The 15,624-nt window shown below is 34.6% G+C and overlaps 1 protein-coding gene and 1 long non-coding RNA gene across 2 annotated transcripts in view; one reads left to right on the top strand and one right to left on the bottom strand.

Annotated features, from left to right (window-relative positions):
* The window catches only part of LOC131991322 (exostosin-1), a 365,225-nt gene that overhangs the window by 152,932 nt on the left and 196,669 nt on the right, over positions 1-15,624 (bottom strand). The gene's annotated exons all lie outside the window — the stretch shown is intronic.
* LOC131991327 (uncharacterized) lies at positions 1,272-2,081 on the top strand. Its single transcript, XR_009396132.1, has 4 exons — positions 1,272-1,341; positions 1,414-1,493; positions 1,890-1,908; positions 2,012-2,081. It is a non-coding gene; the product is annotated as an uncharacterized LOC131991327 (long non-coding RNA).

Raw genomic sequence — 15,624 nt, 5'->3', positions numbered from 1 at the left:
CCACCTCTGCTGTCACTCTTTCAGAACATTAACAGCAGCAGTTAATTCTGTTGATTGCTTTGATCTGATTGCCTTTGATCTTTGATGTGATTACAGTTACAGATACACACACACACACACGCACTAAAGTGCGCACACTCCTCACACATGCATAAACATGCTTCATACACGCATACACAGGTAACTTTATGTGATTTTAATTACACACACACACGCACACACACACACAGGTAACTTTATGTGATTTTAATTACACTTTCACACACACACACACACACACACACACACACACACCCCCACACAAATTTTGAGCTTAAAGGGCATAGTTTGAAATCTCTGAAGAATCTCATCATAGTGTACACACACTGGCAGTAGCCCCCGTGGCCCTTTCAAAATTTCCCCAGAGGAAATTTTCTAGTTATTCCATATTATCACTCAAACATTAAAACTGTTGATAGAATTAGCTGACAGAGTGATTCTACAGAACGATGATTCTGTACGATTTGGAAGAAATTGTATAATGCATGTAAATCATTTTTAATTTATAGTTGATGATATACTCTCCTGTGTTTCAAAATCAAATGTCAACTTTGGTTATATGTCTTTTTCCTGGGAAAAGGGTGATATATTCCTGCACAAAAGAAAAAAATATATAAAGGTACTTTTTCCCTTAACTTGATGTTTATTTGGCCTTTGTCATTATTCACTTTAAAGACAAGTCAGTCGACCTAATCATGAGTCATCTTCTTCCTCATTACCACTAAAGATGAAGAAAATAGAGGCAGCTCGAACTGGCAAACAACATCTAAATAATCTATGTCTATGTCTAGTCTATGTCGCACAGACCTGGTGGCAGTAAACCGAAATGATTTCATGTAACTCAAGTACTAATTGCACAGCTATACCAGTGCCCTTAAGCATTTGAAAAATGTTTACATGAGTGAGATAGAACTTAATTATGCATATTTACAATTTAGAGTAAAGAGATCCTCATTCCATAATTTAATTTTAATGTGTACGGATTATAGATAGAACACATTAATATGTTAAAGAGGGGAACATATAATGATAAAAAAACAATACTTTTTCTTCAGTTTAAGGACACTTGTCTTTTGGATGTCTTTTTGACCCTACAACTAAAAACCTGAATGCAAAAAAGAGATGAAAGGCGTGCCCTTTGTGCAGTGGTTTGCAAAATAGGAAGAAAGACCCGCACCAAAATGACTATAAAAGGAGACTGGCATCTACCATCTACACACCATCTGTACCCCTCACACTGCTCCATCAGCTCTCTTTGACAGCATCTTTTTGACTTCTTCTACCCTCAGTCAGTGGAGACAAGTAAGTATCTCATCTCAGAATTATTAGTGTATATATGATTCAACTTGTCTAAACATTTGTCTTGTTTTTCAGGATGAAGCTCGTCGCGCTGTTTCTTGTGTTGTCGCTGGTCGTCCTCATGGCCGAACCTGGGGACGCTTTCTTTCACCTTGGTAAATTACCTAATTTTTTTATTATTATTATTTATTTATTTATTTTTTAAACATGATGTAGCTGCAAATGTACAGTCATTACACATACTTACAGAAGTTAACCTGAACCTTAGTACTTTCTTGGTACAACACAGTAAACAACCTATTTTTATTATTTATTTCACTTTTTCTTTTCAACATGATTAAGCTGGAAATGCAATGATCATTTGTAAATCAATTGATCACACCACGTTACTTTGAATTTGTGCTTCTTATCACTCTTACCTCCACTCCTGTGTCGTGGTCATTTTAATGGTGAAGTATTCCTTTAATCATTGCATGGTGTTATGATGAATTACTAAAAAGAATAATGGATTAATGTCTTGTTTTTTATTTTCTCTTGTCTGTTTTATTTAGTCGGACACATGATCCATGGGTAAGGCCTTGTGCTTGATTCTTGTATAATAATGAATTACTGTTCTTAATGCATTAGTTATATTCTCTAGCTGAACTCTGTCACTCCTCTCTCCATCCTCCAGCCTCATTCACGGGAAAAACCGAGCCGAGCAGCAGCAGCAGCAGCTGGACCAGCGTGACTTCGACCGAGAGAGAGCTTTTAACTGAGTCCATGATGGTCCGCCTGGAAGAGTCACTCTTAAACATATTTTAATCAAAATAAATGCTTTTAATGTATATATAATGCTCGTAAACATATTGACTCACTGGGATAACCACTGCTTGAAACTGCTTTTGCTTTTTACATTGACCTAATTGATTTTGGAAAAAAATGTCAGTCATTCAAAATAAATCTGCAAGCTTCAATGCATCAAAACATTTTGTCTTGTTTTATTTTGTGAGCAAGTGTGGAAATGACAAAAAGAGTCACAAAATCACAACTCAATTAAGCAGCTGTAGCTGTTGTCAACATTTTGTAGTATTTTAATGCCTTGTGATGAAGAAAAGTACAAGTATTTAGATGTTCATGCATACAGAAGGTAGGTTACTCTTACTTAGGTTACCACTCATTCTCAGCTTTGTTAGATTTTATAGCTGCTTTTAATACAGCAGATTAGTGTTCTCCTGCCAAATCTAGAAACATAGTCTGTTGTACTTGTGCAGGACGCTTCTTTCTCTGTGGCTCAATTTATTCAATTGTGGTGTTCCCCAAGGATTCATTATTGGCCCGCTAAAGATTTTCAGCATTCAACACTGTATTAAAAATATCTGTTTTACATCACTATATTGCTAAATACTGAGAAAACAATGAATCCATACAAATATTAAGGTGTAATCACTGTCTACACTGCATTACTCCATGCAAAAAGTCTGCATCTGTCAAAGATACATTTTCCTTTTACAAAAAAAGAGGTTGTACTGCAGCATTAACTGGAGCCAATGCAACACACAGACCCAGTGACAGTTAACTGAAATGTTTACATGTAACTCAAGTACTGAATACACAACTGTACCAGTGCCCTTAAGCATTTAATAATGGTTACATGAATGAGAAAGAACGTAATTATGCTTATTTACAATTTAGAGTAAAGAGAAAATTACAGAAGAACATAAAAAGATGGCTATGAACTGAAGAGTACCTCCACATACTTTATTCCATAATTTAATTTGTATGTGTACAGATTATAGACAGAACACATTAGTGACTAAATTTATTAAAGAGGTGAAGATATAATGATAAAAAAAAACAAAAAACCCTTTTCTTAAGTTTAAGAACAATTGTAGATGTATTAAAAATTTGAATGCAAAAAACTAAAAAACTAAGCTAACGCTAGCCCGCATGCGCTAGCTCGCTAACATTAGCACGCTAGCAATAGCACACTAACACGTATCAATGAAATTGCAGTTAAACAAATCTAAGGAATGAATGATACACATTTTACTTGGTCCCACTTAACAACACTGAGTCTGTCTTGTTGGTCACGATAATCTGGATTCGGGTCTCTCCTGGGTTTGGGAGAAGTACAAGCCCAAAACAGCGACTGCACTTTTGGAACGATCCCAAAACAACGCAACTCGCAACTGCCAATATTTACAAGCAACTTTTTAAAATAAGGAGCCCAAAGTAGCTTATAACAAGCAGACACACAAACACACACACACACACACACACACACAAACACACACTGTAGCCTGTAAAGCATCAGTGCAAAATGAATTGCAAAACTGAAAACATGCCGTCCATATTTTACCGCGTACCATTTCATCCCTAAAACATACTTAAAGAAGCTAACCTGAACCTCAGTACTTTTTGGTATGGACACAAATGCTTAATGAATATTGAAAAAAGCGATGAAATATCTACATTTTATTGTTCCTTCATCAAATATGAACTTAAATAGATATTTTCCTTTCCAAGTATTATTTGTTTTAAGTAGATCATTTTGGTTATACACTCATAGTCTGCTGTACTTGTGCAGGACGCTTCTTTTTCTGTAGCTCAATGAATTTAATTATGGGGTTCCCCAAGGATCCTTAATTGGCCCGCTATTGTTTTAAATATAAATGTCTCATCTCACACAATATCAAGCCGGGTGTGGAATGATTTAGGGTTTTTTTCAGCATTCAACACTGTATTAAAAAATATCTGTTTTATATTACTTTATTGTTAAATACTGAGCAAACAATGAATAAAGGAATCCATACAAATATTAAGGTGTAATCACTGTCTAAACTGCATTACTGCATGCAAAAAGTCAGCATGTGTCAAAGATACATTTTCCTTTTACAAAAAAAAAAGTTGTCTTGCAGCATTAACTGGAGCCAATGCAACTCACAGACCCAGTGACAGTTAACTGAAATGTTTACATGTAACTCAAGTCCTGAATACACAACTGTACCAGTGCCCTTAAGCATTTAATAATGGATACATGAATGAGATAGAACTTAATTATGCTTATTTACAATTTGGGTAAAGAGAAAATTACAGAAGAACATAAAAATATGGGTATGAGCTGAAGAGTACCTCCACATACTTTATTCCATAATTTAATTTGAATATGTACAGATTATAGACAGAACACATTAGTGACTAAATGTATTAAAGAGGTGAAGATAAAATGATAAAAAAAAAATACCTTTTCTTAAATTTTAGGACAATTTTGGGCGTATTAAATCTTTGAATGAAAAAAAAAATCTTTGAATGCAAAAAAAATGGGTGAAAGGTGTGCCCTTTGAGAAGTGTTTTGCAATATAGGAAGAAAAACCAGACACAACAATGAGTAAGAGGGATTTATTGCTGCCAATAAAAGGAGACTGACATCTACCAACCTACAGATACTCACACCACCTCACACTGCTCCATCAGCTCTTTTGACAGCAGCTTTTCGACTTCTTCTACCCTCAGTCAGTGGAGACAAGTAAGTATCTCATCTCAGAATTATTAGTGTATATATGATTTCACCTGTCTAAACATTTGTCTTATTTTTCAGGATGAAGTTCATTGCGCTGTTTCTTGTGTTGTCCATTGTCGTCCTCATGGCCGAAGCTGGGGAAGAATCTACCGCTGAACTGATTTGCAAAAAAGTTGTTGCAGGTAAATAATCAATCACACACGTTTGGTTGGTCCCACTAAACAGCACTGAGTTGGTCTTGTTGGTCACGATAATCGTGCTTCAGGTCTCTACTGGGTTTGGGAGAAGAACAAGCCCAAAATAGCGACTGCACTTTTGGAACAAGCCTGAAAAAACGCAACTTGTAACTGCAAATATTTACAAGCAACTTTTCAAAATAAGGAGCTTAAAGTAGGTTATAATAAGCGGACCTGGCAGCTATGGCGGAACCCGGCTTCAGTTACAACAGTTTTACAGCATGAGTGGAGGCACAACAGTGATTCGACATTATCTCATGGGGAGGGCTTTTCACCTGCCTGGACACACACACACACACACACACACACACACACACACACACACACACACACGAACACACACACATATAGTGGCCTGTAAAGCATCAGTGCAAAATGAATTGTAAAACCTGAAAATCTGCGGTCTATTTTATCGCGTACCAATGCATCCCTAACACGTACTTATAGAAGCTAACCTGAACCTCAGTACATTTTTGGTACCGACACATTATGCTCAATGAAAATTGAAAAAAACGTCCAAACCCAAAATCGCATCACACTACGCTAAATCCTTGCTTCCTATTATCAGGGCCTCAGGGCAATCGCACCGAGCACTACTGTTATACTGTGGATTTTTTCTTCTTCCTCTTCCGGACACAATTTCGTCCTGTTACTAATCCTACAACTTGAAGAGTTGCAGGACAAATTATATATCAAAACGTGCGGTTTGATCGGGATCGGTGTGCTATTACTTTTCTCTACAGAATACTAATTTTTCGCGACATAAGTCGCAAAAAACTGCCCAAAATTTTGCATTGAAATGAATTAGACGGCCGACAAAAAATGAGCGAAAAAGAACAATAATTGGAGATTTTTAAACGTCTAATTCTCCGGCATAATTTCACCTAGAGACTCCATTTAAACTTTAAACAGTAGGCACAAGTCTTGTGTATCAGTGTATTAATCCACGTTTCGATAGGTACATCGTTTTTTATCAATCCCTGTTCAATGACCATGATCATTTTTGGAGAAATCCTGAGATTATAATGGGTGTGTATTGCACGGAATGTTCATGTCACAGTGTGTGACATCATCACCAGAGTGTAGAGGGAGAGAAAAAACTGTCATAAATAAATTTGAAAACTGCGCTCCAGGCCTCAAATTCCACTCTACAGAAATAATTTATACATAGAAACGTAGGAAAATTTGTCTTCTCACTCACAATCCTCTGGTAAAGCTGTCAGAGTTATAGTTTGGGCGTAGGACGCACAGATGCACCAACAACACCACCAACAGCCTCATTGGGTCCCATATTAAAAATGTAGGAAGATTTCTGAAAAAAGGGATATCTAACAGTTTTTTTAGATCGCTCTAACAAAGCTATTTTTTCATTTTTCTTAAAAAAAAAACATATGTAGACATTCAGGAAGAACTCAGGACGCTCAAAGTGAAGTCGGATCAATGATAGGTATTATGGTTTTGCCAAAAATGCTTTCTGTTCGAGGCCAGAAATTCCAGTCCACCTCTGGCTGCTGTCACTCTTTCATTAACAGGTGTCTGTTAATTCTGTTGATTGCTTTGATCTGATTGCCTTTGATCTTTGATGTGATTACAGGTACAGATACACACACACACACACACACACACACACACATGCGCGTAAGTGCGCACACTCCTCACACATGCACACACCTGCTTCAAACACGCACACACAGGTAACTTTGTGATTTTAATTACACACACACACACACACACACACACACACACGTAACTTTATGCGATTTTCGCTACACACACACACACACAGGTAACTTTATGTGATTTTAATTACACACACACACACACACACACACACACACACACACACACAGGTAACTTTATGTGATTTTAATTACACACACACACACACACACACACACACACACACATAAGTAACTTTATGCGATTTTTGCTACACACACACACACACACACACACACACAAATGCACGCATATGCGCGCACACTCTTCCACATACATGTTTCTCACACACACACACACACACACACATTTTGAGGTTAAAGGGCATAGTTTGAAATCTCTGAAGAATCTCATCATAGTGTACACACACTGGCAGTAGCCCCCGTGGCCCTTTCAGAGTTTCCCCAGAGGAAATTTTCTAGTTCTTACCTACTCCACTCCTGTGTCATGGTCATTTTAATGGTGAAGTATTCCTTTCATCATTGCAAAAGATGTAATGATGAATTACAACAAGGAATAATGGATTAATGTCCTGTTTTCTATTTTCTCTTGTCTGTTTTATTTAGCCGGAAAGAAGTTGGGGCAGAAGATGTTATCTGAGTTGGAAAAGGGGACTGGCCAGCTGATCAAACGGTACGGTGCTTAATTCTTGCATAATAACTAATTTCTGTTCTTAATGCATTTGTTAAATCTTTAACTGAACTTTCTCACTCCTCTCTCCATCCTCCAGCCTTGGGAAAAAACAACAGAAGCTGGACCTGCTTGACTTTGACCGAGAGAGAGTTTTTAACTGAGTCCATGATGGTCCGCCCGAAAAAAGAGTCACTCTCAAACTCATTTCAGATCAAAAGAAATGCTTGTGAACGTAGTGACTTCCTGGGATAACCACTGCTTGAAAATTGACCTAATTGATTTGGGAAAAAAAATGTCAAGTCATTCTAAATAAATCTGCAAGCTTCTAAGCATCAAAACATTTTGTCTTGTCTAATTTTGTACGTATGGAAATGACTAAAAGAGTCACACATCTCAACTCAGTTAAACAGCTCCAGGAGTTTGGGGGCAGTTTTATCTTTCATTTATCAACTTTAGTCGACATTTGTAGCATTTGAATGCATTGTGATGAAGAAAAGTACATGTATTTAGATATTCATGCACACATAAGGTAGGTTAACGTCACCCTTAACAAAGATTACCAGTCATTCTCAGTTTTGTTTGATTTAAGAGCTTCTTTTAACACAGCAGATTCGTGTTCTCCTGCCAAATCTAGAAACATAGTCTGTTGTACTTGTGCATGACTCTTGTTCCTCTGCAGCTCAATTCATTTAATCATGGTGTTCCCAGAGGATCCATTATTGGCCCACTATTGTTTTCAATATAAATGTTTTCTTTCACACAAAATTAAACCTGGTGTTGAATAATTTCAGTTTTGTTATTAAAATTATCAGCATTCAACACTGTATTAAAAGTATCTATTTACCTCACTGTATTGTTAAATACTGAGCAAACAATAAATGAAGTAATTTATACAAATATTAGGTGTAATCACTGTCTATACTGTAATACTGCATGCAAAAAGGATGCATAATTCAAAGACACATTTTCCTTTTACAAAAAAAGAGGTTGTATTGCAGCATTCATTGGAGTCAAGGCTACACACAGACCCAGTGACAGTCATTTCAAGTGTTTTCATGTAACTCAAGTCCTGAATACACAAATCATTTCGTCTTGTTTTATTTTGTACGTATGGAAATTACAAAAAGAGTCACAAATCTCAACTCAGTTAAACAGCTCCAGGAATTTGGGGGTACTTTAATATTTCATTCATCAACTTTAGTCGACAATTGTAGCATTTGAATGCATTGTGATGAAGAAAAGTACAAGTATTTAGATATTCATGCATATATAACATAAGTCAACATCACTCTTAACAAAGGTTACCACTGATTCTCAGTTTTGTTTGATTTAAGAGCTGCTTTTAATACAGCAGATTAGTGTTCTCCTGCCAAATCTAGAAACATAGTCTGTTGTACTTTTGCATGACTCTTGTTCCTCTGCAGCTCAATTAATTTAATCATGGTGTTCCCAGAGGATCCATTATTGGCCCACTATTGTTTTCAATATAAATGTTTTCTCACACAAAATTAAGCCTGGTGTTGAATAATTTTGGTTTTGTTACTAAGATTTTCAGCATTCAACACTGTATTAAACAATATCTGTTTTACATCACTTTTGTTAAATACTGAGAAAACAATGAATAAAGGACTTCATACAAATATTAAGGTGTAACCACTGTCTACACTGCATTACTCCATGCAAAAAGTCTGCATCTGTCAAAGATACATTTTCCTTTTACAAAAAAAGAGGTTATACTGCAGCATTAACTGGAGCCAATGCAACAAACAGACCCAGTGACAGTTAACTGAAATGTTTACATGTAACTCAAGTACTGAATACACTAATGTACCAGTGCCCTTAAGCATTTAATAATGGATACATGAGTGAGATAGAATGTAACTATGCATATTTAGAATTTAGAGTAAAGAGAAAATTACAGAAGAACATAAAAATATGGGTATGAGCTGAAGAGTACCTCCACATACTTAATTCCATTATTTAATTTGTATGTGTACAGAGTATAGACAGAACACATTAGTGACTAAATTTAATAAAGAGGTGAAGATAAAATGATTAAAAAATAAAAAAAAAACATTTTCTTAAGTTGTAGGACAATTGTGGATGTATTAAAAATTTGAATGCAAAAAATGGGTGAAAGGTGTGCCCTTTGAGAAGTGTTTTGCAATATAGGAAGAAAAACCAGACACAACAATGAGTAAAAGGGATTTATTGCTGCCAATAAAAGGAGACTGACATCTACCAACCTACAGATACTCACACCACCTCACACTGCTCCATCAGCTCTCTTTGACAGCAGCTTTTTGACTTCTACACACCCTCAGTCAGTGGAGACAAGTAAGTATCTCATCTCAGAATTATTAGTGTATATATGATTCAACTTGTCTAAACATTTGTCTTGTTTTTCAGGATGAAGCTCGTCGCGCTGTTTCTTGTGTTGTCGCTGGTCGTCCTCATGGCCGAACCTGGGGACGCTTTCTTTCACCTTGGTAAATTACCTAATTTTTTTATTATTATTATTTATTTATTTTTTTTATTTTTTTTTAAACATGATGTAGCTGCAAATGTACAATCATTACACATACTTACAGAAGCTAACCTGAACCTTAGTACTTTCTTGGTACAACACAGTAAACAACCTATTTTTATTATTTATTTCACTTTTTCTTTTCAACATGATTAAGCTGGAAATGCAATGATCATTTGTAAATCAATTGATCACACCACGTTGTTTTAAATTTGTGCTTCCTATTACTTTTACCTACTCCACTGCTGTGTCGTGGTCATTTTAATGGTGAAGTATTCCTTTAATCATTGCATGATGTTATAATGAATTACTACAAAGAATAATGGATTTATATCCTGTTTTTTATTTTCTCTTGTCTGTTTTATTTAGTCGGACACATGATCCATGGGTAAGGCCTTGTGCTTGATTCTTGTATAATAATGAATTACTGTCCTTAATGCATTAGTTATATTCTCTAGCTGAACTCTGTCACTCCTCTCTCCATCCTCCAGCCTCATTCACGGGAAAAACCGCGCCGAGCAGCAGCAGCAGCAGCTGGACCAGCGTGACTTCGACCGAGAGAGAGTTTTTAACTGAGTCCATGATGGTCCGCCTGGAAGAGTCACTCTTAAACGTATTTTAATCAAAAGAAATGCTTTTAATGAATATATAATGCTCATAAACATATTGACTCACCGGGATAACCACTGCTTAAAACTGCTTTTGCTTTTTAAATTGACCTAATTGATTTTGGAAAAAATGTCAAGTCGTTCGAAATAAATCTGCAAGCTTCGATGCATCAAAACATTTCGTCTTGTTTTATTTTGTACGTATGGAAATGACTAAAAGAGTCACACATCTCAACTCAGTTAAACAGCTCCAGGAGTTTGGGGGCAGTTTTATCTTTCATTTATCAACTGTGGTCGACATTTGTAGCATTTGAATGCATTGTGATGAAGAAAAGTACAATTATTTAGATATTCATGCACACATTAGGTAGGTTAACATCACCTTTAACAAAGGTGACCACTCATTCTCAGTTTTGTTTGATTTAAGAGCTGCTTTTAATACAGCAGATTAGTGTTCTCCTGCCAAATCTAGAAACATAGTCTGCTGTACTTTTGCATGACTCTTGTTCCTCTGCAGCTCAATTTAATTAATGATGGTGTTCCCAGAGGATCCATTATTGGCCCACTATTGTTTTCAATATAAATGTTTTCTCACACAAAATTAAGCCTGGTGTTGAATAATTTCGGTTTTGTTACTAAGATTTTCCGCATTCAACAGCATATTCAAATTATCTGTTTTACCTCACTGTATTGTTAAATACTGAGCAAACAATAAATAAAGGAATTCATGCAAATATTAAGGTGTAACCACTGTCTCTTCTGCAATACTGCATGCAAGAAGGCTGCATACACCAAAGACACAGTTTCCTTTTACAAAAAAAAGAGGACGTATTGCAGTGGCAGTTATCTCAAGTGTTTTCATGTAAATCAAGTCCTGAATACACAACTGTGCCAGTGGATTTAAGCATTTAAAAAATGTTTACATGAATGAGATATAACTTAATAATGCATATTTACAATTTGGAGAAAAGAGAAAATTACAGTGCACAAAAAGATGGATATCAGCTGAAGAGTAATTTAATCTGAATATTTATGGCTTATAGACAGAATACATTAATGACTTAAGTCGTTATTAAAGAGGTGAAATAATACATTTTCTCCAGTAGTAGGACACTTTAGGATGTCTACATGACCTTTTGGGTTGGACTAAACTAAAAAAAAGAGATGAAAGGAGTGAACCTTGTGCAGCGTTTTGCAATATAGGAAGAATAAACAGACACAACAATGATGAAGGGATATTTATCCCTCCCTATAAAAGGGAAGGGTATCTACCAACTAACACAGAGACTGACATCACCTCAAACTGCTCCATCAGCTCTCTTTGACAGCAGCTTTTTGACTTCTTCACACCCTCAGACAGTGGAGACAAGTAAGTATCTCATCTCAGAATTACTAGTCTATATATATGTATGCATATATATATGTGTGTGTGTGTGTGTATTATATATATATATATATATATATATACATTACATATTGCCAACCCTTATCACTGACCCATATATAATATACATATATATATATATATATATATGTATATATATATATATATATATATATATGTATGTATGTATGTATGTATGTATATATATATATATATATATATACATATATATATATATGTATATTATATATGGGTCAGTGATAAGGGTTGGCAATATGTCAAATGGTGTAACCATAAAAAAAAAAAGAATATTAAACTTTTTCCACCTACAGTGTATTTAAGTGGACTTATACATATAATTACTTCATTAAAAAAAAACATATTTCTGAGTATTTCTACATTTACACATTTCGTCAATATTGAGCAGAACATATTCTTAAAAAAATATTTTTTTCTAAAGTGTTGATAAATTATGTAAAATTTGTTATATACCATAATGTTGAAATGTAAACATGGATTGTATGTTTTTTTCTCATTTTAGTTCACTTTTGTTTTCCTGTATATATATTTAGATATCAGATTTTTATGAAAAAATAACAATATTGGTTACACCAAGTGACAATGGATTGGATCACGTCATTGACCCATATATATATATATATATATATATATATATATATATATATATATATATACACACACACATACATACACATATATGTACACACTAGTACACTATATATAATTTCTACACATTTGTCTTGTTTTTCAGGATGAAGCTGATCGCGCTGTTTTTTGTGTTGTCGCTGGTCGTCCTCATGGCCGAACCTGGGGACGCTTTCTTTCACCACATTTTCAGGGGAATTGTTCACAGTAAACAATCTTTTTTTACTATTAATTTAATTATTATTACTTTTTAACATGATGAAGCTGGAAAAGCACAATTATTACACATACTTATAGAAGCTAACCTGAACCTCAGTACCTTTTGGTACCAACACATTATGCTCAATGAATATTGTCAAAAACAGTGAAATATCAAAAGATTATTAGTTTGTTTTATTTGTTGTTTATCAAATATGAAATTATATATATTTATATTTTGTGTTGCCTCTTTCTGAAATAAATACAGCATTTATTCCCATAAAGAAAGGTATTGTTGAGGGAAAAAAAAGATAATTTTCGCATTATTAAAGCCCTAAAGTAGGAGACAATTGATGTACAAGTATATTCTTTAACTTTAATTTTAACCACAACACTTTAAATTCTTGCTTCCTGTTATTCTAACCTACTCCACTGCTGTGTCATGGTCTTTAATTTGTCAAGTATTCCTTTAATCATTGTATAAGATGTAATGATATAGTACTACAAAGAATAATGGAATAATGTCCTGTTTTGTTTTTCTCTTGTCTGTTTTATTTAGTCGGAAAGACGATCCATGGGTAAGGCCTTGTGCTTGATTCTTGTATAATAACAAATTAATGTTTTTAATGCATTTGTTATATTCTCCAGCTGAACTCTGTCACTTCTCTCTCCATCCTCCAGCCTCATCCGCAGGCACGGTGTTGCAGAGCAGCAGCAGCTGGACCAGCGTGACTTTGACCGAGAGAGAGCTTTTAACTGAGTCCATGATGGTCCGCTTGCACATATAATAGAAACATATTGACTCACTGCCACTGCTTGAAAATAGTTTTAAATTGACCTAATTGATTTTGGAAAAAAATGTCAGTCATTTGAAATAAATCTGCAAGCTTCAATCAAAACATGTCTGTCTTGTCTTATTTACAGGAAAACTCAAAATAATGAGTATGGAAATTTAAAAAATAATCTCAACTGAAACAGCTATGAGATTTTTTGGGTAGTTTTATCTTTAATTTATCAACTGGAGTCGACATATTGTAACATTTTAATACATTGTGATGAAGATACGTCATTATCACTCTTAACAAAGGTTACCACTCATTCTCAGTTTTGTTAGATTTAAGAGCTGCTTTTAATAAAGTTGATTTGTGTTTAGAAACATAGTCTGTTGTTCTTGTGCATGACTCTTCCTCGTTCCTCTGCAGTTAAATTTATTTATTTATGGTGTTCCCCAGGGATCCATTATTGACCCACTATTGTTTTCAATATAAATGTTGGTAACGCTTTATATTAAGATCCTTGTAATAACCATTAATTAAATAGTAATAAGGCCCTTGTAAGTCCTTACAAGATGCTTATTAACATTATTGTGTTTATAAGCTTATATAAGTCTTAGTAATGGCATTACAAACACCCATGACCCACCCATTATGTCTTTGCCATGCCTTTATTTATCTTATTTTGTTTGCTTATTGATATTAAAATATACTTTATTGCTCATCTATTATAAGTTAACTATAAGTTAACTATGCTTTTTGCAACTACCAGATCTAAAGCGAGAACAATGCCTTATTACTTGTTAATTAATGGTTATTAAGGACCTTATTATAAAGCGTTACCACAAAATTAAGCCTGGTGTTGAATGATTTCGGTTTTGTCACTAAGATTTTCAGCATTTAACACTGTATTAAAAGTATCTATTTACCTCAATGTATTGTTAAATACTGAGCAAACACTATTGTTCAAGTTGGGACAATTGGAGTTAATGGTTCTAAAGTACCTCAATTGTCTCCAGTTCTGCATGTCAGTGACTGTACTGGTGAGTGGTTCACTTTAGTGTGTGAAACACTAGTGTGGAATGATTTCTGCATTAACACTGCATAAAATATCTATATTGCAAACAATGAGTAAAGGAATTCATACAAATAGATGTAACCACTGTCTACAATTGCAACTTAAACAGCTATGAGAGTTTTTGGTAGTTTTACCTTTAATTCATGAGCTGTGGTTGAAATTTTATAGCAGTAAGAGAGCTGCTTTTAATAAAGTTGATTAGTGCTCTGCTGCCAAATCTAGAAACATTTTCTGTTGTAATTCTGCATGGCTCCTATTTCTCTGTAGCTTAATTTATTGAATTATGGTGTTCCCCAAGGATCCATTATTGGCCCACTATTGTTTTCAATATAAATATCTCATCTCACACAATATTAAGCCTGGTGTGGAATGATTTAGTTTTTTTTACTAAGATTTTCAGCATTCAACACTGTATTAAAAATATCTGTTTTACATCACTATATTGCTAAATACTGAGCAAACAATAAATAAAGGAATCCATTCAAATATTAAGGTGAAACAACTGTCTATACTGCAATACTGCATGCAAAAAGTCTGCATGTGTCAAAGATACATTTTCCTTTTACAAAAAAAAGAGGTTGTACTGCAGCATTCACTGGAGCCAATGCAACACACAGACCCAGTGGCAGTTACCGCAAGTGTTTTTATGTAACACAAGTCCTGAATACAGAAATGTACCAGTGCCCTTAAGCATGAAAATGTTTACGTAAATGAGATAGAACTTAACTTTGCATATTTACAATTTAAAGTAAAGAGTCTATGACAGAGGAATGCAAAAAGATGGATATGAGCTGAAGAGTAATTTAATATGAATATGTATGGCTTATAAAGGGAATACAATAATGACTAAACTTATTATAGAGGTGAAATAATACTTCTACCGTTTTAGGACACTTTTGGATGTCTTTTTGACCCTACAATTAAAAACCTGAATGCAAAAAATGAAATAGAGAGAGTACACT

This window comes from Centropristis striata, chromosome 18 (genome assembly GCF_030273125.1).
Source record: "Centropristis striata isolate RG_2023a ecotype Rhode Island chromosome 18, C.striata_1.0, whole genome shotgun sequence".
NCBI classification, from domain to species: Eukaryota; Metazoa; Chordata; class Actinopteri; order Perciformes; family Serranidae; genus Centropristis; species Centropristis striata.
The sequence above is the reverse complement of the archived record's forward strand: the minus strand, read 5'-3'. Positions and strand labels throughout refer to the sequence as shown.